The sequence below is a fragment of the Mesocricetus auratus genome, unplaced genomic scaffold (genome assembly GCF_017639785.1).
Source record: "Mesocricetus auratus isolate SY011 unplaced genomic scaffold, BCM_Maur_2.0 Super-Scaffold_4256, whole genome shotgun sequence".
Classification (NCBI taxonomy): Eukaryota; Metazoa; Chordata; class Mammalia; order Rodentia; family Cricetidae; genus Mesocricetus; species Mesocricetus auratus.
Genome location: NW_024429182.1, coordinates 114,118,610 through 114,143,675, shown reverse-complemented (window position 1 = coordinate 114,143,675; position 25,066 = coordinate 114,118,610). Strand labels below are relative to the sequence as shown.

At 42.8% G+C, this 25,066-nt stretch overlaps 1 long non-coding RNA gene across 1 annotated transcript in view; it reads right to left on the bottom strand.

Moving 5' to 3' along the window:
- Window positions 1–24,822, bottom strand: part of LOC121133242 — a 33,409-nt gene extending 8,587 nt beyond the window's left edge. Inside the window, exons 1-2 of the long non-coding RNA XR_005870031.1 lie at window positions 24,726–24,822; window positions 3,052–3,208 (exon numbers count right to left, since the gene is read on the bottom strand). This is a non-coding gene — a long non-coding RNA (uncharacterized LOC121133242). The remainder of the gene's footprint in view (window positions 1–3,051; window positions 3,209–24,725) is intronic.
- Window positions 24,823–25,066: the final 244 nt, after the last annotated feature.

Genomic DNA, 25,066 nt, shown 5'->3' with positions numbered 1-25,066 from the left:
AATGTTGGGACTGTCGAGACTAGATTGTTAAGACGATAAAGAGTACTGCCGTTGGCCTGAGTGTATTTTGCATTGTGAGATGGCCCTAAGCCTACTGGGCACAGGGGCAGAACATTATACTTTGAAGGTAAAGTTCCCCTCAGAGGCTTACATGTTTGGATACTTGGACCCCAGATGGTTGTTCTGTCTGGGGAGACTATAGAACTTTTGGAACTGTGGCTTCAGTAGTGGAAGTAGGTTATTGAAGAAAAGCCTTGGCTAGTTCTGGACTCATCATTCTGACCCATCAACATGGAAACAAGCCATGCCAAAGCTCCTGACCCCCATGGACAAGCCACTCCAGGGAATGTGCCTTCCTTGCCATGATAGCCTATTCCTTTTCAACCATAGCCAAACTACACCACACCTTAAATTACGCTGTCTGGTGTTTTATCACAATAACAAAGGAAGTAACTAATATAAATCCACCTTCCAAGAACAGAGATGCAAAATACAGAAGGTTTGTAATAAAACCAATGAGCCACCCTACCACAACGTTATGTGTGTGAAAAATACCCGCACAGCTTCTTAAATTAACTAGCAGCCAAAAGTAATAGCTGCTAATGGACCAATGGCATGGTCAGGCGGCCTTCTTCTCACACGGCGGCTCTGACTCTCACACCACCTTCTCACTTAGTGCCTTTGCAGACCTTCATGTTCGCAGGGCACCTCGTTTTAGCGCCATTAGCATGTTTCTGTAGTCACGTCCATCTTGTTCCTCTTCTGATTGGTATTTGTGCAAAGATACCGGGCACCAGAGCTTGTCAGAGCTGCAGTTAAATGGCCACGCACAGCCTCCACATGAGAGTCGAGTGACTTTACTTTGTGTAGGATAATGAGCTTCGGTGGCCGAGCTTGAGTTCATTCACTTTGGTTGTTCAGAGACCTCTTCACCCACTCGGTGTTGACAGCACCTCTATACAAGACAGTTGTCAGCACAGCTGGTTCTAAGTAGATGAAGCGTTCCAATGCTACATACAGCTTAAGTGTCTAGGAGCTTGGACAGCGAGAGGAATGTCTTTCGGATAGGGAGGCATATCTTGAAGTCATCACTCCACTGGACACTGCAGGAGCCAGTGTCTTGGGTAGTCAACCTGGAGGTGGGTTCTGGCAATCTTTTGTCTGCCTCTGAGTCACTCTATTCTTCTGGGGCTTTGTTTTTTTTCTTCCCGGATGCTTAGATGATTCTCCAGTGACTCTCCCTCTTCCACCTAGCAGGCTATTTCTTGTGCCTGTCCAGTGAAATGGCAAGAATTCATTTCCCCCATAGTCCCAAGACAGAGAACATGGTGGAGTATCCATCCCCACAATGGTGGAGCTGTGTGACCACCACATGGGAAGGATGCGTGTGGAGCAGCCTGCTGTGGCGAGCAGTACACACTAACACCTGCTAGCTCCATACGCCGGAATGGCTAGAATGGGAGTATTGAGGCAGAGAGGACTTTGAGGACCCTTCGTTTCGTTCACAAGAAGGGATATGAAAGAGAAGTGATAGAGAAAGATGGACGGGTTCATCTGGAAGAGGGACCCCAACTGAGAAGATGCCTCCATCAGGTTAACCTGTAGGCAGGTCTGGGGGGGGCATTTTCTTGATGAATAATCGATGTGACAAGGCCCAGTTCGCTGTGGGTGGAGCCACACGTGAAAGGGGGGCATAAGAAAGCTGGTTGAGCATGAGCCTCGAGATCAAACCAGTAAACAGTGTTCCTCCATGGTCTCCATTTCAGTTGCTGCCTTAAGTTCCTGCCCTGACTTCCTTCAGTGATGAAGTGTGACCTGGGAGTTGTAGGCTGAAATAGACCCTTTCCTCCCCATGTTTCTGGCCAGCATTTTATCATGGCAATAGAAAGCAAGCCAGGACAAAATCAAATGAAGGGAAAAAGGGAAAGCAATGCAGGGGCATAGAAATTCTAGAAAGTGACCATCACAGTATGGACAGAGGTACTGATACAGAGTATATAGCAGACAAAGTGGACGGCACATGGATGCTTCCCAGTTACAAGAGCCAACGTGCCATCTCTAGGTTCTGTGTTCCTACTTCATGCCTGAAGTTTCTAGTTTAGTCATGAGGAGCTGGGGAAGGAAGACCTAGGATCAAGAGTGAGAACAAGGGCCACACAGACACCAGAGTCTCCTGTATAGAGAATGCCCAGACCCAAGCTCTGCTGTCTCCTTCGTGGTTTCCAAGAAATATCTGCAGTGAGATATAAGGAAAGAAGCCCTTATTGCTGAATACTTGACCTTGTTCACCATAGCCCAGCAGTGAAAAGTAAAGCACTAACAGGAGTCAGAAGTTGTGATGAAACCTGGTAAATCTGAAGAACACTGAGGGAATGATCAGCTGCCCTACTCCCCATGTTTTCCACATCAAAAAGCCTGCAAATCTTTCTTAAACCTTTCCTTCTACCTCCCTGTGTCTCCCTCGACTCATTTTAGTCCACCAAGAACCATAGAGTTTGTTCTGGCCAGCTGAATGTGGGCTCACCCTTGGAATTAAGGTTTAATTTTATTGGCAGTTTCAGAGTGGCGGTGTGAACAATTCTCCTGCAACATTTCCCCTTTCTGTCTAAATACAAAGGAAATATTCAAACTCTAACATTGTAAAACTATATGCAATAGGAACAATTACCAAGTAAGAATTATAGTCACAATGTCCAGTCTGTTTGCATTTGGCAAATTCAGAAAAAAAATACTCTATTATTTATATTACATTGTTGAGTCCAAAGTTTTTTACCTAATTTGCTTTCTATCATAACTAAAGAAAACTGTAACTATAGCTATCTAATTTTCAACCCCATCAGAGATCTGAGAAGGATATAATATTACCTTAGTAAGCAGGAAGTGTGGAGCAAGCAACTTCTAAAACTACAAAAATGACAGAGACAACTGACTGTATGAACAGTCACCCCAAGGTTCTTCTGCAACATTGGGGCATCCACCTTTGGTCTACAGGCTTAGAACATTTGAAAGACTTTTTTGGTGAAGCAGGAAATTTTTAAAGGTCTGTCCTACCTTGTTCTGGCAAAGTTCATCTGTTGCCTTTTTTGTCTTCTGCTTGTCCAGTTTGGACAGCATACTGTCATTAGTTGAGACAGTTTCTTGCCCAGTGGCTAACTTTACCACAATGAAAGCAAACTCTAGCTGGATATTCTTTGATGCTTGTCATCATCTGTTGAAGTAAATTGGTGCTGTTAGGAGCAGACGTGTCTCACTGTCATGAAAAGCCTTATGCTATTAAAACATTTTAAATGCCATATTCTTGTAGGTCTCTGAAGTGTTTGAAGACCACCTATTTAAAATATATCTCTGTTTGACCTTGAAAACATATCTAACATGACTATAAGTCTCATTGTTATAAATAACTACTAATCTGTATTTTTATTATCCTAAATAGCTTTCAAAGACTAGAACTCTACATTAAAATTTTAAATTTTACTGTACAATACCTTAAAAAATAGAAACATATATACAGTATAACAAAAATAACCTTTAAAAAGTACTGTTAGCTCTTTGCCAATGTTTATTTTCTGTTCATAATGAGGCAATTTCAGCATTAGTAAAAGGCACCACAATTTTCATTAGGTTTATTTTTGTTAATTGATGAAGTCTTAATTTTCCTTTCAGAATCAATTTAGAAACCTTTTCTACATAGGTCTTTAATTTTTTTGTGTGGAAAACATCCATTCTAAAATATTATTCTCTCTGTATAAAAATTCCTATGTGAGACTGTATGGAAGGTAAAATAACCAGAATACAATTAAGCTCTAGATCCAAATGATCCACATGTGCACCCTGTAATTTCTTTCTACCAAAGCCAATTTTCTGTCTGTCTCAGCTGATAATTTTCTTGGACTATTTAAGTACTTATCGCCTTGTAAGGTTTTAAATAAATTACTTAGTTCTTGAGTTGTCAAGCTAATTGTGGGCCATAACCACTTAACATATTCCATAAATTTTTGAAAATCATTATGAGTTCAAAATTGGCCAGCCTGGTCTACAAAGCTACACAGAGAAACCCTGTCTTGAAAAGCCAAAAAAATAAAAAATAAAAAATAAAGAGTTCAAAATTGATCTCTCCTTATTTGTACTTTTTGTGGTTGAATTTTATGTAGACCTGTCTTATATCCTAAGTAATTAATAGAATCCCCTCTTTGTATTTTTTCTCAGGAGCAATTTGTAATCCCCAACAAGGCAAGTTTTTCTTTAACTCTTCAAATATTTTTCTAAGGTATCTGAGTCTGAATTGGCTAGTAAAATATCATCCATATAATGGTAAATTATATATTGAAGGACTATTTATGTATTATTTCTAGTGACTGTTTTAGAAAATATTGACATAAGGTAGGGCTGTTTAACATCTCTTGTGGGATAACTTTCCACTGATATCTTTTAATAGGCTGAGAATTATTATAAGCAGGCACTGTGAAGGAAAATTCTTCTCTATCCTGTTCTTGTAAAGGTACAGTAAAAAAATCATTCTTTTAAATCAATCATGATAATAGTCCTCTAGATAATAAAAAAAGCAAGGAAATTTCAGGCAAAAAGAGACCATTGGCTTAATCACCTTATTTAAATCTGTTAACATTCTCCATTTTCCAGATTTCTTTTTAATGACAAATATAGGATAATTCCCAGGACTGCTCAATTCTTCAATATGTTGAGCATTTAGCTGCTTTTGTGCCAGTTGTTCTAGTGCCTGTAATTTTTCTGATATTAAAGGCCATTGTTGCATCTACACACGTTTGTCAGTTAACCATTTTAAAGGTAGGGCTGTTGGTACCTTTGAAAGATCAGCAGCTACTGTGTCCTGCTTATGTACAACCTGAATGGTTTGTTGATAACAACATGATTGCTCTTGATAATGCCTCTTAACAATTTTTTTCAGAAGTATACTTTAGTTTCGGTTTGTTTTTGAGATTGGAGAAATGTTAATCTAGGTTTTCCATTCCAAAATCATTGAGTTGCCCATGACTTTAACATCTGTTTAACAAAGGGTAAATCATATCATATGAAACAACTGCTTCCATAAATTCATTGTTAAATTAGCCACATATGGTTTTAATTTCCCTACCTATCCTTCTGGCCTTATGCACTTGACCCACCTTGTGCTTTGTTTAACCTGAGGTAAAGTTCCAATTCCTAGAAGCTGAGTATTTACCTCCTGAAGAGGCCAACCTCAATGCCAAGATTTTTGTGAAATTATTGTTGCATCTTACCTGTGTATACTGAACCTTGAATCACAATGACATGTATCCTTCGATCACAATGTCATGTATTTGTGCTTTTGGCTTTGATCTTTGATCATTTACAGAAGTTTGCCAAAATATTTGTTTTATGGTTTCTCCTGAAAATGTTATTTTATCTAATGAAGTTTTTACATCATCCAGAACAGTATGGGTTTTTTTTGTTTTGTTTTGTTTTTTTGGTTTTTACGAGACAGGGTTTCTCTGTATTGTTTTGGAGGCTATCGGTCCAACCCGGCCTCTAACTCACAGATATCCGCCTGCCTCTGCCTCCCAAGTGCTGGGATTAAAGGCGTGCGCCACCACCTCCTGGCCCCAGTATGGGTTTTAACAATAGGTATTAGGTCTTTTAGTTACTCTGTGGAGGAGGTTCCCCAATGCTGACAGGGAATAATTGAACCAAATTTGACATTGGGGCCTGCAGGAGGTCCCCTAAGGCATTTCAAATGGCAAAGGGTTACTTTGTCTGTCCCTTATTGATCTGCATTCATTAGTCCAGTGCCAGCCTTTGCCACATCTGCACATTCCAGAAGACTGGGGCCTTCTGTTTGAATTATCTCTAGAAAAAAAATCATCATTTCTAGGAACAATCGCTACAATCCCCTTTCAGATGATCTTGTTTACCACAATTACAATTTCTGTCCTTTTGATTTTTTTCTAAAATTTTTAGAAATCACTTCTTCTATCCAAGTATCATCGTAAGTGTGAGGACCAGTATCAACTGTATTTCAGATCCATTCCTCTATGGATGTTAGTCTCACCTTTAAAGTCCTAGTCACGCTTTGCATTCTGAATTAGCCTTTTCTGAAGCCAAAGATCCAATTAACATTTGTCTAGCTGCTAGATTAGCTATCATTCTATTCACAGCTGAAGTCAATCTTTGTAAAAAAAAATCATTAAATGTTTCCTTTGGTACTTGTATAATTTTTGAAAATGAATTAGTTTCCTTTCCTGATTTTCAACCATGTTGCAAGTATCCAAAGCTGCATAGAGCCAATGTGTGATCATTATATCTAAACTGTCTTTGAAAAATCAGCATACTGACCTTCACTGAGAAGCTGGTCTTGGAAAATCTCATAAACTCCTAGCCCTACCTTGTTCTTCTATTAGCCTAGTGTCGTCTCTTCACCATGTTTCCATTGTAACTGAGGATTAACTTCCAATATTGCTGCAGCTAAATCTTTACAGTCCTGTGGAATAATTCTATTCTGAGTTGCCCACGACTTTAACATCTGTTTCACAAAGGTTAAATCATACCATATGAAACAACTGCTTCCTTAAATCTCTTTAAATCTAAAATTTGACAGGATTCCAGTTAAATTCTCCATAGCCTTGGGGGTGTTTATCACCTGGTAGTCATCCTGATATGGTAGCTGGATAAATTAAGTTTGGTTTTCTAATAAACCACTCCTCTTCAATTCCCTAATGCAATGATGCAGTAGGTTCTGTTCTAAGTTCCTCTGTCTGTGTGTGAATAGTTTCATTAGTAGGTCTTTCTGAGGATTGTTATCTTATCGGCTAATTTTTCATATTTGACATTGATATCAAACCACTTTTTAAGGATAAAGCATGAATTACCAAACTGGTAATAATTGTAATCAACATTATGCCAATCTCTGCTAAGTTGATTATCCCTTCCTTTAATTTTTCCATTTTTAAGCCATCTATTGTGGAACCATACAGAAACCTAACTCCCTATATCATAATAGTCACCATTCTTAACATGATACATATGTATGCATCCTGAATTCCCGGTTGAAGGCGAAGGTATGCAAGCTTGGGGTGGGGTAGCCAGGCAGCAGAACTAGCTCCAGTTGACCCAGGTACTTGTGCCAGGCTACACAGGAAGGACCTAGGAGGTGGTCATTCCAGGAGGCTGGCCCAGGCGTTTGTGCTGGGCTGTGCTGAGAGTGGGGCCTCTGATGCCTGAAAAGCAAAGGCAAGGAGAAAACAGGCAGCAGATGCCCTGCAGCTAGGATGGGCACAGGAGAGCCAGTCAGCCCGAATGACAGAGCCAGCAATGAGCGGCTGTCTCGGGTGGCTAGCAGAGGCCCCAGATGACTTGGTGCTGGGGTGTGTAGCTGTAGACCACATCAGATAAAGCCCCTCTCTGGGAAAGCTGGTGACCTGCCACAGCATGGAGAAATGGTGACTTTAAAAGTCACTGCACGATCTTCCCAAGCATTTGATGCCAGACAAAGTGTTTACCCTAATTATTCCAGTGTTAACAAAAACTCCAGAGTCAGAAATTGAGATAAAAACCCAATACATCCAAATAGCCAAGGAATCATCAGTTGACCCCACTATCCACATCTTCCACATTGAAAAGTCTGAGAATCTTTTTAAGCCTCTCCTACCTCCTAATGTCTCTCTCCTCATTTTAGTCCACCAAGACTCCGTGGTTTGTTCTAGCCAGCTGAATGTGGGCTCTTCCCTTGGAATTAAGGCTTAATTTTATTGGCAGTTTCTGACTGTAAACAATTCCCCCGCAACAGAAAAGTTTGGAAAGAGCTTCATTTTTCTAGTTTTCCTTCTGCCTCCATGTGCATCCTGGGTTCAGGCTCCCAGTGCCTAAGGATATAGGAACTTTATGGAGAAGGAATGGAACAGATATCTTCTTTTATTTTAAATTTTATTTTTGATAATGTAATTTAATTACAATATACCACCCTTCCCTTTCTACTCTCCAAGCCATCTCTTAAACTCCTTTTTTGCTCTCCTTTAAATGCATGGCTTCTATTTTTTAATCAATTGTTACCATATGCCTTATGTTTTTGGATATATATATCCAAAGTATAACCTATTGAGTCCATATAATGTTACTTGTATGTATGCTTTCAGGGCTGACTATTTGGCACTGGACCACTAATTGGTGTATTCTTCCCTGGGGAGGACCACCTCTCTCATTCCCAGCTTTCCTCAGTTGTCTGGAGTCCTTTTTGGAGGGGTGAGGCCTTGGGAGATTTTCCCAGTCCAGGTTTGATTTTATTTTGAGACAGATAAGGGAACTCACATTTCTTTGGAACACTGGCACATAGATTTTAAAAGTTGTTTAACTCATGGTCAGTGTTAATGAAACACTTAGACATTCTTGTTATGGGGATGGAGAGATAGCAGAGTGGTTAAGAATGCTTGATGCTCTTCCAGGAAACCTGAGTTAGGTTCCTAGCATCTACTGTGGGCATCTCATTACCTTCTTAACTCCTGTTTGCAGGATCTGAGGGTAACTGCTGGCTTCCAAGGGCAGCCACACACATACTAAAAACATTTTTGTAATCACCTCTGCTGATATCCATTTTCCTATGAATAAACCAAGACTTTTAGGAGGTAAGGTAATTTAACTCCCTAATCTGTAGGTGATGGACTCTGCTTTATTCTGCTGACTGCTTTGAGTAACAGTTCTGTCAGGAACACAGTTCTGAGACATTTCATGTTGTCTCAGCTACTTTTCCATTGCTGTGAAGGAACACCACGACTAAGGCTACTTACAGAAAGACAGGTTTATGCGGTTCCAGAGAGTCTATACCAGCAAGAATGGCATGGCAGCTGGCAGCTGGAGCAGAAAAATGAGAGAGCACATCTTCAAAGCCAAACGTGAAGCACTAAGGGTGAACTAGAAGTGGGGTGAGGCTGCAAATTCCCAAAGCTCACCCCTACACCTTCTCAAACAGTGCCATCAATTGGGACCACGTGTCTAAATGCTATAGGAAATGTTTTCCATTCAAACCACCATATACACTCCCTGTACTGGCTGGTTTTGTGTCAACTTGACATAAGTTAGAGTCATCGTAAAGGAAAGAGTCTCAGTTGAGGAAACGGCTTCATGAGATCCAGCTGTAAGGCGTTTTCTCAGTGCTCAACGGGGAAGGGCCCAGCACATGGTGCATGGTGGCCGTGGGTTCTAAAGAAAGCAGGCTGAGCAAGCCAGTGAGCAGCTCCCTTCCATGGCCTCTCCATCAGTTCCTGTCTCCAGGTTCCAACCCTGCTTGAGTTTCTGCTCTGACTTCCTCCAATGATTGGCTATGGCATGGAAGTGTAAGCCAAATAAACCCTTTACTCCCTAACTTGCTTTTGGTTATGGTGTTTCATCACAGCAATAGATACCTTAACTAAAACACTTCTCTTGAGAAAACTACACAATTGCAGCTGACTGCTTTGGCTCCTGAAGATACAGCCTTGACCAGGGTTATTTCAAGAAGTTTGTACCTGGATTTTTTTTTTTCTGTCACAAGCCTTGGTGAGCAGTAGCTGGCTTTGCTACTGTATCCACCTGGGCCTAAGGGCAAGCACTTCCCTCAGTGTGTTGCACTTACCTAATTATTCTTTATTAATTAAAAATCAGGTGTCAGATGTCAATTGGTGCAAGAACCTGAATGATCAGAGAAGAGGTGGAGAAGAGAGAGACCAGTGACCTCCTATCTCTTCTGTTCCTCCAAATGGGCTGAGGTCCTCACTAAGCCCTGCCCTACTACTTCCTGTCTCTCTTTCCTCAGTCCTCCCAAACGTCTATGGTTAAAATTGGTTAGCTAGTAGCTAGTTCCACCCTATGACTCAAAGCAGACTTTATTGTCAGAGTGCAATCAAAATATCACATGACGCCAGTGGGTTTACAGAAAGACTGCTGTCACTGGTACAAAGACAAATCTGAATTTGTAGGCCAGATGCGCTGTGATTGGTGCGAACATCAACCTTCGTTTACATGTGAGGTATACTGTGATTTGTTTGAATACCCTTTCTCTGGGTATGTAGGCTGGCTTTTCAGGCTTCCTTGTTCTTTTAGCTGTGAGACATGCTCCTGAACCATTTCCTGATGTCATGTTGTCATGTTAGACACAATAAAAAGGTTTCTCTCCGGCGATCATGTCTTGCTTGAATTTAGTAATGTGAGTTGAGTGGTAGCATACAAAAAGAAGCAGCAGGGCCAGGGAAGCAGCAGTGGCTGTGACTGCTGAGTGGACACAGGTTAAGTTACACCAGTGGTAAGGCAGCCAGCCCCTAGCAGCTGACCAAGAGGAGGGGCTGCTGAAGAAGAGGCAGCCGACCAGAAGGGTGGCAAAGGCAGATCTAGGAGTGAAGACACAGGAGGGATGAAGGAGCTGAAGCTGAAGAAGGATAGAAGATTGCCAAGAGCTAGAGAAGAGACACTGTAGCCCTGGTCACTGGCAGAGTTCCAGAGTGCTATGAAGCTTCTGAAGCCTGGGAGCCTTAACAATGGTTATTACCAAGAACTGGGAATTTCAGTAGGGAAGCCCAGCCTGAAGCAGGAGCTGCAGTGCCTGCTTCTGCCAGCGCTGAGGGATGCTGACCTAGGCAGGCCTCCTAAAGTGCACCAGGGATGCTAGATGCTGGAGAGCTGTCACCACAGACATCTCTGCTTGCTGCTGCTCTGCTGTCAACGGCTGGAGGACACCAAAGCTGCCAAAACCAGCACTTGAGAACATTTTATGTCCCAAGATTTCTATCCAAGTAGAGTCCAGGAATCTCAACCAGCTGGTTGGTGACAGTTTTACTTGATTTAATTTCAGATCAGTATCTCCCTTTTACTAGCTTTACATTTATTATTATTATCATCACTATAGTTTGTTGTGGGGGCATAGAGAGATGGCTCAGTGGGTAAGAGTGCTTGTTTTTCTTCCAGAGAATTCAGGCTTGATTCCTGGCACCCAAGATAGATAGGTCACAATTTTCTATAACTCCAATTCTAGAGGCAGTCATATAACTTCTTCTGACCTCTGAAGCACACACACACACACACACACACACACACACACACACACACACACACACACACCACGAAAAGAATTAAGAAGAGCATGCAACAACCACAAACTTCTATCTAACAGTTAACTTTCTCCAGACAGTTTCTTTCATTTGTGACAACCTCTTTCAGAGATATGTGTGGTGATATATTGTTTATGATCTAATAAAGCTTGCCTGGAGATCAGAATGCAAAGTTAACCACAGCCATAGAGGCCAGGCAGTGATGGCACACACCTTTAATGCCAGGACTCAGGAGGTAGAAGGATCTCTATGAGTTCAAGGCCACCCAGGGCTACATGAGAGTGAATCAGTCTAAAAGAGAAACAGAGCTCATGCCTTTAATCCCAGTGCTAAAGAGGTATTTAAGACAGGAGCTAAGGGTCTCTTGCTGCATTTGGCATTCAGTCTCAGGACAGGTAGTTTCCAGCCACATTGAGGACAGGATTGCCCTAGCCTTGTTAGAGGTAAGAGCTTTCTGATGGTTTGCCTGCTTTCCTTTTATGGTCTTCAGTTTGAACCCCAATATGTGTCTCTGGGTTTTTTTATTATTCATACTACAGCTATGTTTCTGGGTAAATGCACACATAGCCAGCATGAGGCTTACCCCATAGAGTATTAATCTACAACTTAAAAAAAAGAACATAAAATGTGGCTATCTGTTCATCCAATGTACACACACTTAGCTCACCCCCTTTTTGTCACTCCACCATATGCCACTGTATGTATTTAATAACTTGACATTTTTTCTTTTTTATTATTTTAATTTTAAATAGCTCGTTTTACATGTCAATCCCAGTTCCCTTTCCCTCTCCTCCTCCCGCACCTCCCCACCATCCCCCCAGACTCTCACCTTATCCCCACTTCCTTCCACATAGGGGATATCTAGAGTCTGTCATTTCACTCAGGGCAGGGTCCAGGCACTCCCTTAAGAGTCCAGGCTGAGAGAGCATCCCTCTTTGTGTTATGGACACACGATGTCTGTTTGTATGCCAGGTATAAACACTGATCCACTGCCCAGGGCCCCATAGGTTGCCCAGACCTCCTCACTGACTCTCACATTCAGGGGGTCTGGATCGGTCCCATGCTGGCCTCCCAGCTGTCGGTCTGGGGTCCAAGAGCTCTCCCCTGTTCAGATCAGCTGTCTCTGCTGGTTTTGCCAGCCCATTCTTTGCCAATTTGCTCATCGCTCCTCTCTCTCTCTGTCACTGGGTTCCTTGGGTTCAGTTCAGTGTTTAACTGTGGGTGTTTGCCTCTGCTTCCATCAGTCACTGGATGAAGGCCCCAGAATGGTTATAAACATCAAGTTCATTATCAGGAATGGGCATTTGAGGTGGTCTCTCCACTATTGCTTAGCTTGCCAGTTGGTGTCATCCCTTTAGATCACTAGAGGTCACACTGGTGCCATATCTGTCTTCTAACCTATGATTCCCTCTTCCCCCTATTCTGCTCCCCCTACTCAACCAGGAGAGATTTGCATTGTCCCCAGTGTTCATGATTATGGAAAATCATGCTAAGGGGATGTGAGCAGTCCCAGAGGCAATGACTTTTATATAACTGTTCAGCAGTGACTGTCAACTCCCACTCCAAAATCTCAAAGGTTAATAATAAACATGAGTGTCTTAGTTACTTTCCTATTGCTGTGATAAGACACCATGACCAAGGAAACTTAAAGAAGAAAGCATTAAATTTGGGCTCATGTTTAGAGTCCATCCATGACCACCATGGTGGGGAGCACAGCAGTAGATAAAGATAAGGAAACGCAGCACTGGAGGAATTGAGAGCTTACATCTTGACCCACAAGCAGAAGGTAGAGAATCTACTTGAAAATGGCATGCCATTTTGCAACCTCAAAGCCCACCTCCATTAACACCTCCTCCAATGATGCCACACCTCTCAATCCTCCCCAAACAGTTCCACCAACTGTGGACCAAACATTCAAACATATGAGCCTATGGACCATTCTCATTCAATCCACTACAATGAGTGACAAGACCATGGCTAAATGCTCGCCACCTCTTCCTCAGGTATGCTGGGTATTAGCTGATAGTTTGATCCTTGTGTTTTGTTTGTTTGAGATGATGTCTGGATATGTTGGATATTCTGCCCTTGAACGCCTAAGGCTCATGAGATCTTCCTGTCTCACCCTTCTATGCTAAACATCATGACTGACTCTAAGTCACCCCATGAGTGTTGGTGTCTCTGAGATGTGTAGATGCTGGTAGTCCAAAGGACCCTGCTTACAATGAGAATTGCTTGGATGCCTCCTAAGTTTGCCTTCTCTCTGAGTCCTATATGATACAGTCCTTGACATCTCCACAGACCCTGGCTCCTCCTCTCTTGGGTTCCCATTGCAAGATACCTAAAATTATTTACTGACATGTCTGTGTTTACTCCCACTAGGCTGTGTGTTCCTGAAAGGACTGAGTTACTTTGATAATCTAGTCACCATTACTCGGCACTTTTTCCTTATTTTTCATGTTGAAGTTTGTTTTCTTCTCTTTCTCCTCCCATTTCCACCACTATCTCTCATCTTTCCCACCCCTGTCTCTCCTTTCATAATACAGGATCTCATTATTTAGTACAGGCTAGCCTTAAACTTAGGACTTTTCTTCTTCAAACTCTCAAGAGGATAGTCCTGTGCCACCAGACCTAGTCAAAAATGTTTAGTGTTATGATTGTTCTCTTGCCTTCTGGTAGGTGTTTGTGCATCTGAAACCCTTGGGCATTTGGTCTTACAAACACCATTTCTGGAATGCAAGATCAGGGCTCTGCATTTAAAGATGCCAGCCTACAGGCTGCAGTCCACATGTTAGTTTCCATTTGTTTGGACTTATCTTACATCTTGCATTCTGCCTGGAGCAAGTTCATTGGAGTGTTGAAATGAAGTAGAGATAATGGTTCTTGATGAAGTTTTCTAACTTCCTCTGATAAGTTCTCCCTACAAGTCTCATTAGAGTGTTGCTCCCATCTCCATAAGGTTGGCTTTCTTTCCAGTGCTGAACCCATCTCTGCTTTCTAGTGTGGGTGCTTTCTTGTATTTGTTTGGCCTAGAACTGTGACCATTTTGGGCTCATGACATTTGTTATTGAGTACAATTCAGAGATCTTTCTCCAGTAAAAACCTCCCATTCACAGAAGCCACTGTATGAAAGATCATGGGCCAACTTGAATTTGTACTAAGAACCAGCTCTTGCCCAGGGGCATTCTGATCTCACACACTCTCCAGAATAACCATTGCTGATTGTTTCCAAAAGAGGTCAGCAGGGTTTGTGGGGCTGAGTGGAGTCACAATGGGGTAACTAGACTGTCGTCTCGTCTCTGTAGTCTTGCGTCTCCTCTGCAAAAGTGGAACTCTGGAGAGTGATAGATGAGCACAGGTTAGGATCAAGCCTCAGGGACAAACAAAAAAACAAAAAAAGAAAACCCAACACATTGGAAAATATCTGGCAAACACTGTCCCACAAAGAATGTTCTGGAATAAGCAGGTCCGCATTTGCTCAGCAAGGGCCCTCCTGGCAGCCATCTGTGGTTAACAAGCATGCACCTCACTGACCGTCTGCTTTTGGCTCCTTTTCAGCCTCGAATAAAGATGATTTATCATGTGAGACCAGGGAGTCTGCCTTTGTAAAGCCAAAATCTAACACACTGGAAATACAGTGAGGGAGGGATTGTCTGGAAAGGGAAAGAGTCCTGTCTGCCATCATTGCCAGAGTCTCCTCTTGTACTTCATTCTCCAACAGGTCTCTGGAAACAAAGGCTCCCCTTCAACTTCCTCTAGAAACAATTCTGAGAGCAGGGTTGTGCTGTGTACATGTTAATGGTGAAGATCAAGCTATTGGAATGCTGTGGAATGTGTGTGTATACCTGTGTGTGTCTGTGTGATGAAGATAAGAGTTACCTCTGAGCCAGTCCCTATCCAAAACAACTATCCCTTAATTTCAATGAAAGAAACAATAATGTAGCCACCAGTCACTGTACTATTGAGGCTTTGCTATGTAGCTCCTGTGGTGAAGGGAGTGACTTTTAAACTGCATTGAAATTCCATGACTTGTTACAGAAGTGGCTCCACATGGCAGTGACTACTGTGTGTACAGTGCCACGATAGACCATTCTTCTGTTTGTGGTTTCTCTGCCTTCAAAGCCCATGCATGCTCTCTTCTCTGTTCAACCAAAGATTCCCTTGGCAGCCTCAAGGTACTGCCTAAAAGCTTACAGTTTCCAAAATTACAGAGTCACATTGGCCAGAGCTTACCCGTCTCGTAGAGCAAAGGAGGGTTTTGGTGTAGTGTGGAGATGCGGTAATGAGCTCATGCAAAGGAATATTCTAGAAAGCGGATCAAGTTCTATGTCCCAAGGGCATCTGTAATGGCTTCTCAAAAGGGGTGAAATTTAGTCATGTGTTCTGAAATTCTGGACCTTTATCTATTTTGCAGAAGGAAAGACTAGCTTTGGGCCTCAAGCTCCAGTGAGGTCCAACTTTCCTCACTGATGTAGCTTTTCATCAGGTCCTGGCAACAGCCAAAGCAAGATCTGTCTCTGTTTTGGTATCATTAAACATCCATTAATCAGCCAATCAGCAGGCAATTGATCATTTAATCAAATCAAGCTAACAGAAAACATGTTTACAAGGATATATTGACATTCCCATAAATCTGTGGCAGTCATCTAGTCCAGTGACTTTTTAAGGAAACTGACAGGTAGAGGAGGAAAGCAGCACAGGATGAGTATGTAGCCCAGATCGCCTCCAGGAGGGCATGAGCAAAAAGGTTCAAAGTAGATTAAAACTGCCTGAAGACAGTTTTAACAATTTAACTAGATTTATTTGTGTATTATTTTGTGTGTGTTTGCCTGCATGTAAGTATGTGCACCACTCACATGCTTTGTCACACTCAGATGTCAGATACCCAAGCACTGGAATTGCAGAAGGTTGTGAACCACCAAGTGGGGGCTGGAAATTTAACCCAAGTCCTTTGGGCAAGCAGTTGGTGCTCTTAACTGCTGAGACATCTCCCCAGCTTCAAGACTTTTTTTTTGGTCTCTCCATCTTAATTTGAACAAGATTTAAAAAGCATAACTTAAAAAAAATAGGCATCTGGGCTGTCAAGGTTGGGGGTGTTCTGTATAGAAATTAAAAATGGAATTATATTTGTATACTTCCAGGGGTTCGTGTTTTCCAGGGAAGACTAACATTGCTGCCATAACTGGGATGGACTTGACAGCTAATGCTATTGAATGCTTCAGGTGAGGTAGAAGAGAGGGTTCCTGTTGCCCGTCAGCCTTCACCCAGGAGCCCCTCCCTTCTGCACCATCATCAGCCAAGGATCCATGAAATCGCAACTATGCTTTCACCTTCTACTAATATTAGAGCATGTGTTCACCAGGACCTCTAATTTCACTTGCTTCATCTTAGATCACACTGGTTATTTAAGCAATGAGTAATAAATGATGAAATAAACAGAATGGAATAAAGACTGCCAAAAAGGCTACAAGACCACCATTCTCAGAGAAAACAATAAAGGGCCATAACAAATACCAGATAAACACATATGCAAAGATAGTCATGAAACTTTTTAAGGAAAAACTGGGAGGAATTTTTTAAAAGAGTATCATATATTTTGCTTTTGTTGTGAAATGTTTTAAATGCACAGTTGACTATGTATAATACAATAAGAAGAGACAAAGCAAAATAGTGAGGGAACTCAGCTTAAGAAATATAGAATATGTTTGGGAGGCAAAGGCAGGTGGATCTCTGAGTTTGAGGGCAGTTTTGTTTATGGAGAGCTCCAGAATAGCCAGAGCAATACAAAAAATCCCTGTCTTAAAGCCCTTCCCTCAAAAAAGAAGAAGAAAAGTAATAGAAAGAAGGAGGAGGAGGAAGGAGGAGAAGGAGGAGATGAGAAGGAGAAAAAGAAGTTTCATTTCCATTGTGATAAACACCACAGCGAACAGCAACTTTGGGAAGAAAGGGTTTATTTATTCATCTTATGCTTCGAGATAACAGTTAATCACACAGGTAAGTGAAGCAGAAGCTGAAGCAGAGATCACAGAAGACTACGATGCTACTTACTGGCTTGTTCCTTCCGGTTTGCTCAGGTGCATTTGTTACATAGCCCAGACCCACTTGCCCCGAGATGGAACCCTCCTACATCACTTAACAGTTAAGAAATGCCCCATGAGCATGCCCACAGGCCAGTCTGGTGGAGGCAATTCTCAATTGAGATTCCTTCTTCCTAGGTATAAATGTCTAGCTCTGTGTCAAGTTGACAATCCTCTACAAACATAAACACAAAGTGCCTTACTTTTGAAGGCTAAAAGTTATTGTAAGACAACTTTTCTCTGTGAAACATTGTATAGATCCCTACGATCATATTCTAGTAAGACTCTGAAAATCAGATGATAGTAAATGAATGGCATGTAACTGATCTTAAGTAAAGAATAAAGGAAGCTATTCATTTATTTAGTTATTCGGTAGTGGCTACCTATCTTTGAACTAGGCACATAGGATGGTTACCACAGCATTCTATTGGAAAGACCAAAAAGTGTTGGACAATATGGTCAAGCTACTTAGAGAAGAGCAGTGTAGGTATTCAGGCTGGTAATTACAACAGGCACAAAGCAGCACAGGGCACTTGACTTCAAATAAAAGCTGTGCAAGCCACTGCAGGTGAGACTTGAATGGCAGATTGCTGAAGGGAGCATAGCTGCTGCAAGAGGGTGAGGCTAGTCAAAATTTCCTTCCCAAATGGTCTTGTTCTTGGGACGGGGGCGGGGGAGGCAGAGACAGGAGTAACCACCAGTAGGGGGTTAGACGAGGGGTATTGCATTTGCTTTGGTTTCTCTGGATATCTCTGCTGCATTTATTGAGCATCCCTGATATACCTGGCATGGTATGTATGTACCTAAATACAGTGTTCTAATGAGCACTCATGAAGCTGGTCACTCCACTGAGGAGCAGAGAAATAAATCTAGGAACACTCACCAACAACCCAAAGCCAATACATCCCTCTTTGTCTCTAGACTGTGTTCTATGGTGATATCTTGCTTGTACAAATAAAGCTTGTCTGAAGATCAGAGGATGGTGCTTGCCACTAGATAACCATAGAGGTCTGGAGGTCTGTGCAGACAGACAGGAAGCGAGATGGCTGGGCAGAGACAGGAAGTGAGGCGGCTGGGCGGAGAGAGGATATAAGCAGAAAGAAACAGGAACTCGAACTCTTTTCCACTGAGACACTAATGAGGCTTTGGCTTTCTCCTTCTCTCTGATCTCTCAACATTTTCCTTTATATCTGACTCTGGGTTTTCATTATTTAGACCAATTAAAAACTTCATTTACAGCTTCCAGTGTTCACACCCTCAGGAGACCCCAATTAAACAGTATTTCCATAGATGTGAGAGAATGATGGCACCAATAAATTAATAACAGTATGGTCGGGATCCAATATGGACTTTGTGGTTCTAATAATGGAGATATGGCACACTAATGCTTAATTTCCATTTAACAAGAGTGGAAAGAAATCTGATAGAAGTGCTGGGTGTGGCAAAGCCACTTACAACATAGAACAGGAGGTGGCAGACCACAGCCTGTGAGTCAGTTCCAGCCCACTGCTCATTTTCATAGAGCCCACAGTCTAAGATGCTTGACGGTTTTAAATGGCCAGGGAGAAATGTGAGAATGAGCTGAGATTCCAACTGTCAGCCCTATGATTCAGCTCAGTTGGCCCACACTATTGTCACTCAAGTGTGAATTGTCTCCGGCCATTTGTACAGCATAAGAGCAAAGGCAGGTGGCTGCAACAGATGCCACATGGTGGGCAAAGTAGAAAATACACATGCTCTAGTTTTTTAAGCAAAGAGTCTATTGATCCTTGACACAGGAGAAGACCACATGTCTGGCTATTTACTGTTAATGGAACTCAGCACTCATTTTGTGAACATCTTCTCTGCCTTAGTGCCTGTTGCTAAGACTGGCTTATATAGATTACTTCAAAGCCAACAAAACACACATTATTGATTCCCTAAGAAAGCCTTAAGCTCAAATACTTTTTAAAAAATTTTATTTTATCCTTCACAGCTTCATGTGTTCTGATCACAGTACCCCCATTAATTCTGTCTTACCCCCTCCTCTTACACTGAACCCTTCCTTCTTACAAATAAGGCCCCCTCCTTTTCCATGTCCTTTTTATTTGTGCCCCACTGAATTTAATTAGGGTGAGTTGCATAAGCTCAAATTCTTTTTTAATTAAAAAGTGGAGTGGGATACTGGAGAGATGGCTCAGTGGTTCTGTACACTTTCTGCTTTTTCAGAGGATGGTGGGGTTCAGTTCCCAGAACCCACATGTTGGTTTTACTTCCAGATAGTCTGATGCCCAGATATGCATATGGTGCATAAACATACATGCAGGCAAACAAAATGAATACACATAAAAGTAAATAAGTCTTTAAAGAATTTCAGAGGTGGGGCAGGATCTCACTTTGTAGCCCAGGCTTTCCTAGAACTTACTATGTAACCCAGGGTGGCCTCACCCTCCTGAGTACTGGGATTCTGGATTCCATTTCCTAATGGAGAAGCAGGTGAGAGCCTTCAGAAATATGATCTCTAACCAAGGCAGGAAGAATAGCTTTAGGGGCTTCAGGAAAAGTATGATATTCTGTCTTCAACCTCCCCACTACCTAACTGACAATTCAAAACAGCACCAAGTCCCCAGCAAAAGTAAAGTATAAGCAAGTTCAACACACTTTTGGTCTCCTCCACGAGGAAAACACAGTGCTTTCCCTAGAGCTGCGCTAGCGGCTAAGGACCTTTGGGTGTCCCTACTCTAGCCACTGACTCTGTTTCCTGTGTGGTTACCTCGAAATGCTTTCTAGAATCTGTTGACCTTGCCAAGTGTGGCATGCAGGCCAGCCAGGCAGCCCACACTGCCAGTCACCAGGACTGCCAAGAAGGTTCGGGGCCCTCTTCTGTTTACAAGCAGTTCATCCTTTCCTACCCACAAAAGATCAACATATTTACCTGCAAATCCAAATACCTCTAGACTTCCCAGGCTCTGTGTCAGTCATGATCAGAGGTGTTGCTTAGAGTAAGGGGAGAGAGAAGCCCACATCCCCAATCTTGTTCCAGGTGGCAAGCCACCCGATACACTGGAGAGTAGCAAAACTGATGTCCCTTCTCAATTCCACTTTTTTTTTAACCATGTCTTTTTGAGAAATTCATGGGGTGGCCCTCAGACTGACTCTGTTTCCACATATATGAAGCTATCTAGAGTCATGAATAACTCAATCTGCTTGAGCCTTAGGATGCTTGGAAATGCGGCCTCCTCCTCATCCCTTCCAGTTACCACTCCTCCTTGAAGGTTGTTCAAAATGCACTACTTTTCTCTCCATTGCTGTCATTTAAGCGTCCAAAGTAACTTCAAGTGCCTAATAGGAGTGCAAGAGGTCCAAGAGACAGAGGCAGCTGGCTTGGTCCAGAAGCCATATCCTGTGTCAGGGAAACAACTCAGAGCCCAGTTAGCTCCTGGCTCTCCTCGTCTGCAGAGCTAGAGAGGCAGAAGGGGCTAAGCTAGGACACTGAGCTGAAATGGTGCCCAACACCTGGAGACCAGGCAGTATCAGAGACTCACCTGGCACCTGTCCCCAGGGAACTCCAGAGGGATGAAACCACGAAAGACGAGGTAAAACAAAGGCGAAGGCTGGTCCCCTCAACACAGAGACTCCCTGGGAGTTCCTGTCCTCCTCAATCTGCCTCTCCTGACTTCAAGCTGGGCTGGCTTCACTTTGGTTGCTACTCGGGCCCTCCTTCATTCTTGGCAGCTTACCCTTTCTTGTTCACTGTTTCGTTCTTCCAAGGTCATCCAGGCTCTTGCTTTTCATGCCACTCCCAGATTTCTCTCTTCAGCTGTGACATTTTTGCTATATGACACACACATCCACAGAGGAGCCCGAGAGCAAATATAGGGAGAAAGGGAGCCACAAAGGGAAAGAGAGAAGGTGTGTGTGTGTGTGTGTGTGTGTGTGTGTGTGTGTCCCTGTCACCTCTCCGTGCCTATGTGCCTGTGTGTGCACATGTGTAGCTTTCAAATATTAAAATAAAATAAAAACAAAAAATAACAATGTCTTGGGAGAAAAATTCACAATAAATAAGACCAAGAAGTGGCATCTTATATATACAGCCCTCATAAATGTGGTCCTGGAAAGCACAGAGGCACCGAGAATTAATTAAGAGGCAAGAACTGATCAGAAAACTCACCATAGAGAAAACACAATTAGGATACCAACACAGCCAAATGTTCAGCTCAGTGGGAACTAATGGCAATTAAAGCTGGGGGAGGCAAGTTCAACCAGAGGTAAAGTAAGGTTTCTGCTAAGGAGAGAACTGCTGTGTGCAGGAGCTGGAGTTTGTCCTGGTGTCCCAGCACGGCCAGGGTCTGTAAGATAATATTCCACATGTAACAGCTGTGTCCTTGGTCCAGCTAAGCTGCCTGCTCTCAGCCACTGCCTGTCCTGGGCCCTTTCTGCTGGAGACTTAGGAAGGGATGTGAATGATAGGAGATAATTGATCACAGCCTTTATGCCTGCTAGTCCTACTTTCTGGGAAGCTGCCTGGGTGACTGTAGCCCTGGGGGACCACTTATGTGCCATGAAGAGGATGCTCTCAGAGGCCTCTAATGGCCTTTGCATCCAGGATAGTCTACATTTATTTGACTTGGAAAACTCATTTGTCTGATGGTAAAAGCTGTATCGTCAAATACAGATGTCTATAAGCTTCCAAGTTTCATCTATTTGATTCCACAGGTCTTTCCAACAATGTCTGTATTTCTTTCAAACCATTATCCCTTTCAGTAACAATCCTAAGACACAAGTCCACATAAATAGCTGTGAGTGCCAGCACTGACCCTGCAGAGCCCAAGCAGGGACTCATGAACATAATTTCACCATCCCAAATACTTGGAGAAATCAGGAAATAAATGAATTGTATGACTGGGTGACAGTGATGTCCGGAGCCAAATCAGGATCATTCTTATTAAAGTGGTCTTCTAACACTAGCATATCCTTAGCTGATGGATCCACAAGGAAACTTGTCTTTCAGTAAGAGACACAATCAACTGTGCTGGACAACACTTTCCCCACAGCCTGGTAACCTTTTGTTTAATCAGACAGTAAGCCACACCTGAAATGGTCTATGCAAGTTTAGAATATGGAAACGCCAGTCCAAGGAAGCTATGCATAACAGGCTAAAAGCTAGTTCATGTCTTGGGGCTGCCAATCAAATTGTCTCCTATGTATGGCATCAGCCTAGAACTTGCCTTTAGACCTCAGCAAGAGGGACCTTGACTGGTTAGTTTTTGTCAACGCAACACAAACTAAGATATACTGAGGAATGCCTCCATCAGATTGACCTGTGGGCATGACTGTGGAGGCATTTTCTCTATTGGTAACTGATGTTTAGGGTCAAGACACTACAGGTTGTGCCACCCCTGGGCAGGTGGACCTGGTCTATTTGAGAAGGGAGTTGAGCAAGACAAAGAAATAACCAGTAAGTAATGTTCCTCCATGGTCTCTGCTTCAGTTTCTGCCTGCAGGTTTTTGTCTCTGGTTCTTGTCTTGCTTCCCTTGTTGAGGCCAGATAAACCCTTTCCTCCCCAGGTTGCTTTTGGTCAGGTTTTATCACAGCAACATAGAAGCAGACTAGGACCTGATGAGGGATGTCCTTTTGTATATATGTTCCTCTTATTGGTTAATGAATAAAACACTGGCCAATAGAGGCAGGAAGATAGGTGGGACTAGGAGACGAGGAGAATTCTGGGAAAGACAGGCAGAGAGAGACTGCAAAGAGACACTATGTAGCGGAGGAAGGAGTAACACTCCCAGACCCTTCTCTGGTAAGATAAGACTATGTGGAAATACTTAGATTGATAGAAATGGATTAATAATTAAGACAGAACTAGTCAAGAAGCCCTAGTCATCGGCCAAAAGTTTAATAATTAATATACGTCTCTGTGTGCTTATTGGGGGCTGAGAAGGGTGGCGGGACCTGGCGGGACAAGAGAAAACTCCAGCAATAAGGGCCCTTTCCAGGTTTCTCTTTTCTGAGTGTTTATATGCATGTGGGTATACGTTCCATGTTTGTATGTACATGTAGCTGTGTGTGCACATACAATTATAAATGTTAAGGCCAGAGGTCAACCTTGGATGTTGTTTCTCATGTACCATTACTTCCTGCCCCCCCCCCCCCCCCAGTTTTGGAGACAGGTCTCTCACTTGGCCTGGAACTTGCCAAGTAATTTCAGCTGTCAGACTAATGAGCCCCAGGTATCTGCCTGCCTCTGTCTCTCCATGTTGGAATTACAAGTGTGTGTCACCATGTCATTCTTTACAAGTGGCTTCTGGGCATTGAACTTGGGCCATAGTGTTGGCATAGCAAGTACTTTCCCAGCTGAGCTATCTTCCCAGCATCCAGGCTTCTTTTGTAAAAAAAAATCTTCTGGCTACGCTGTGGCCACGGCTCTCCTCTCTGGGGAAGAAAACTGTAAGGTTGAAGAAGGTGTTGCTCAAGGCCTGTGCCTCCTCATTTTGGATCTCCCTTAATTTAGGTCCCTAGGATGTTAGAATTCTCTGACCAGATGCTTCAGGGCTGTTCCTGGGGCCTCCCCAGACTTCTTTACAGAGATTGCCTTCCAGAAGATAGACTAATCAGAGGGCTGAGGGGTGAGGCTAGAGCAGCTTTGTATGTAGGGAGGGGGCATCTGAGCTTAGGTGAGTGGCTAAGATATGTACCTTTGAACCTGAGAGAATTCTGGAAGAAAATGGAGATGCTAAGGTGTCGTGTAATATTAGTTAAAGATGCCTCATATTCTTTTATGCTTGTTTAATGATGCAAAGATGTGTTGTATTCTTTTATATTGTATTTGTTTAATTATGTAAAGCTGTGTTAACTTGCCTGTCTAAAACACCTGATTGGACTAATAAAGAGCTGAGTGGCCAATAGCTACACAGGAGAGAGAAACAGGTGGAGCTGGCATGCAGAGAGGATAAATGGGAAGCAATGAGGGGGGAGGAGAGAATAAAGGAGGAGAAAGGGACTCCAGGAGTCAGTCACCCAGTCACCCAGCCAGTCACAGAGTAAGAAGGAAAAAAGACATAGAATAAAGAAAGGTAAAAGCCCAGAGGCAAAACGTAGACAGGATAATTTAAGAAAAGTTGGCTAAGGCTTTGTTGACTTCCCATGGGAGGTCTTACCCTTTCTGAGGAGTGGATGGGGGCTGGTTTGGGGGGAAGGGTGGGGAGAATTAAAGGAAAGGAGGAAGGGGAAACTGTGGTTGGTATGTAAAATGAATTAAAAGAAAAGAAAAGCTGGCTAGAAATAAGCCAAACTAAGGACAGGCATTCATAATTAAGAACAAGTCTCCATGTATTTATTTGGGAGCTGGGTGGCAGGCCCCAAAGAGAAAAGCAGAAACAAAAGCAAACAAACAAACAAACAAAAAACGAAAACTACAATAAGATGAGAAGGGAAAAGAGGAAAGGAGGTGTGTGAACTGTGCTAGGCATTGCCTTTGTCACTGCTGTACATTATGGTATAAACACTTTGATATGTAGCATTTGGCCTCCACTGGAGGTTTTATTTTTTTGTTTTGGGGACTTACTTTTGTTTTGAAGCAGGGTCTTACTTTGTTTACATACTCACTGTGGAGCTTAGACTGGCCTTATCGTTGCAGCAGTCCTCCTGCCTCAGCCTCCAGAGTCCTGTGATTACAGTCTTGTTGGGGGAAGTCCTGTGCATTTGTCAATAAAGACTGTCTGGCCAATAGGAATCTAGATAGGTGGGGCTAGGAGTCCAGGAGGATTCTGGGAAGGAGAAACACAAGAGAGTTCGAGATGTAACGCCATTGGGGTAGGAAGCCCGGAAACCTCTCCGGTAACCTCTCAAAGACCTTCAGAAAATGGCATTTAAAATGGTTTAGGGTTTTTCTTGACAATGAGAAATGTCTGCTCCTGGCAGCACCAATTACGTCTGAGAGGAAGATG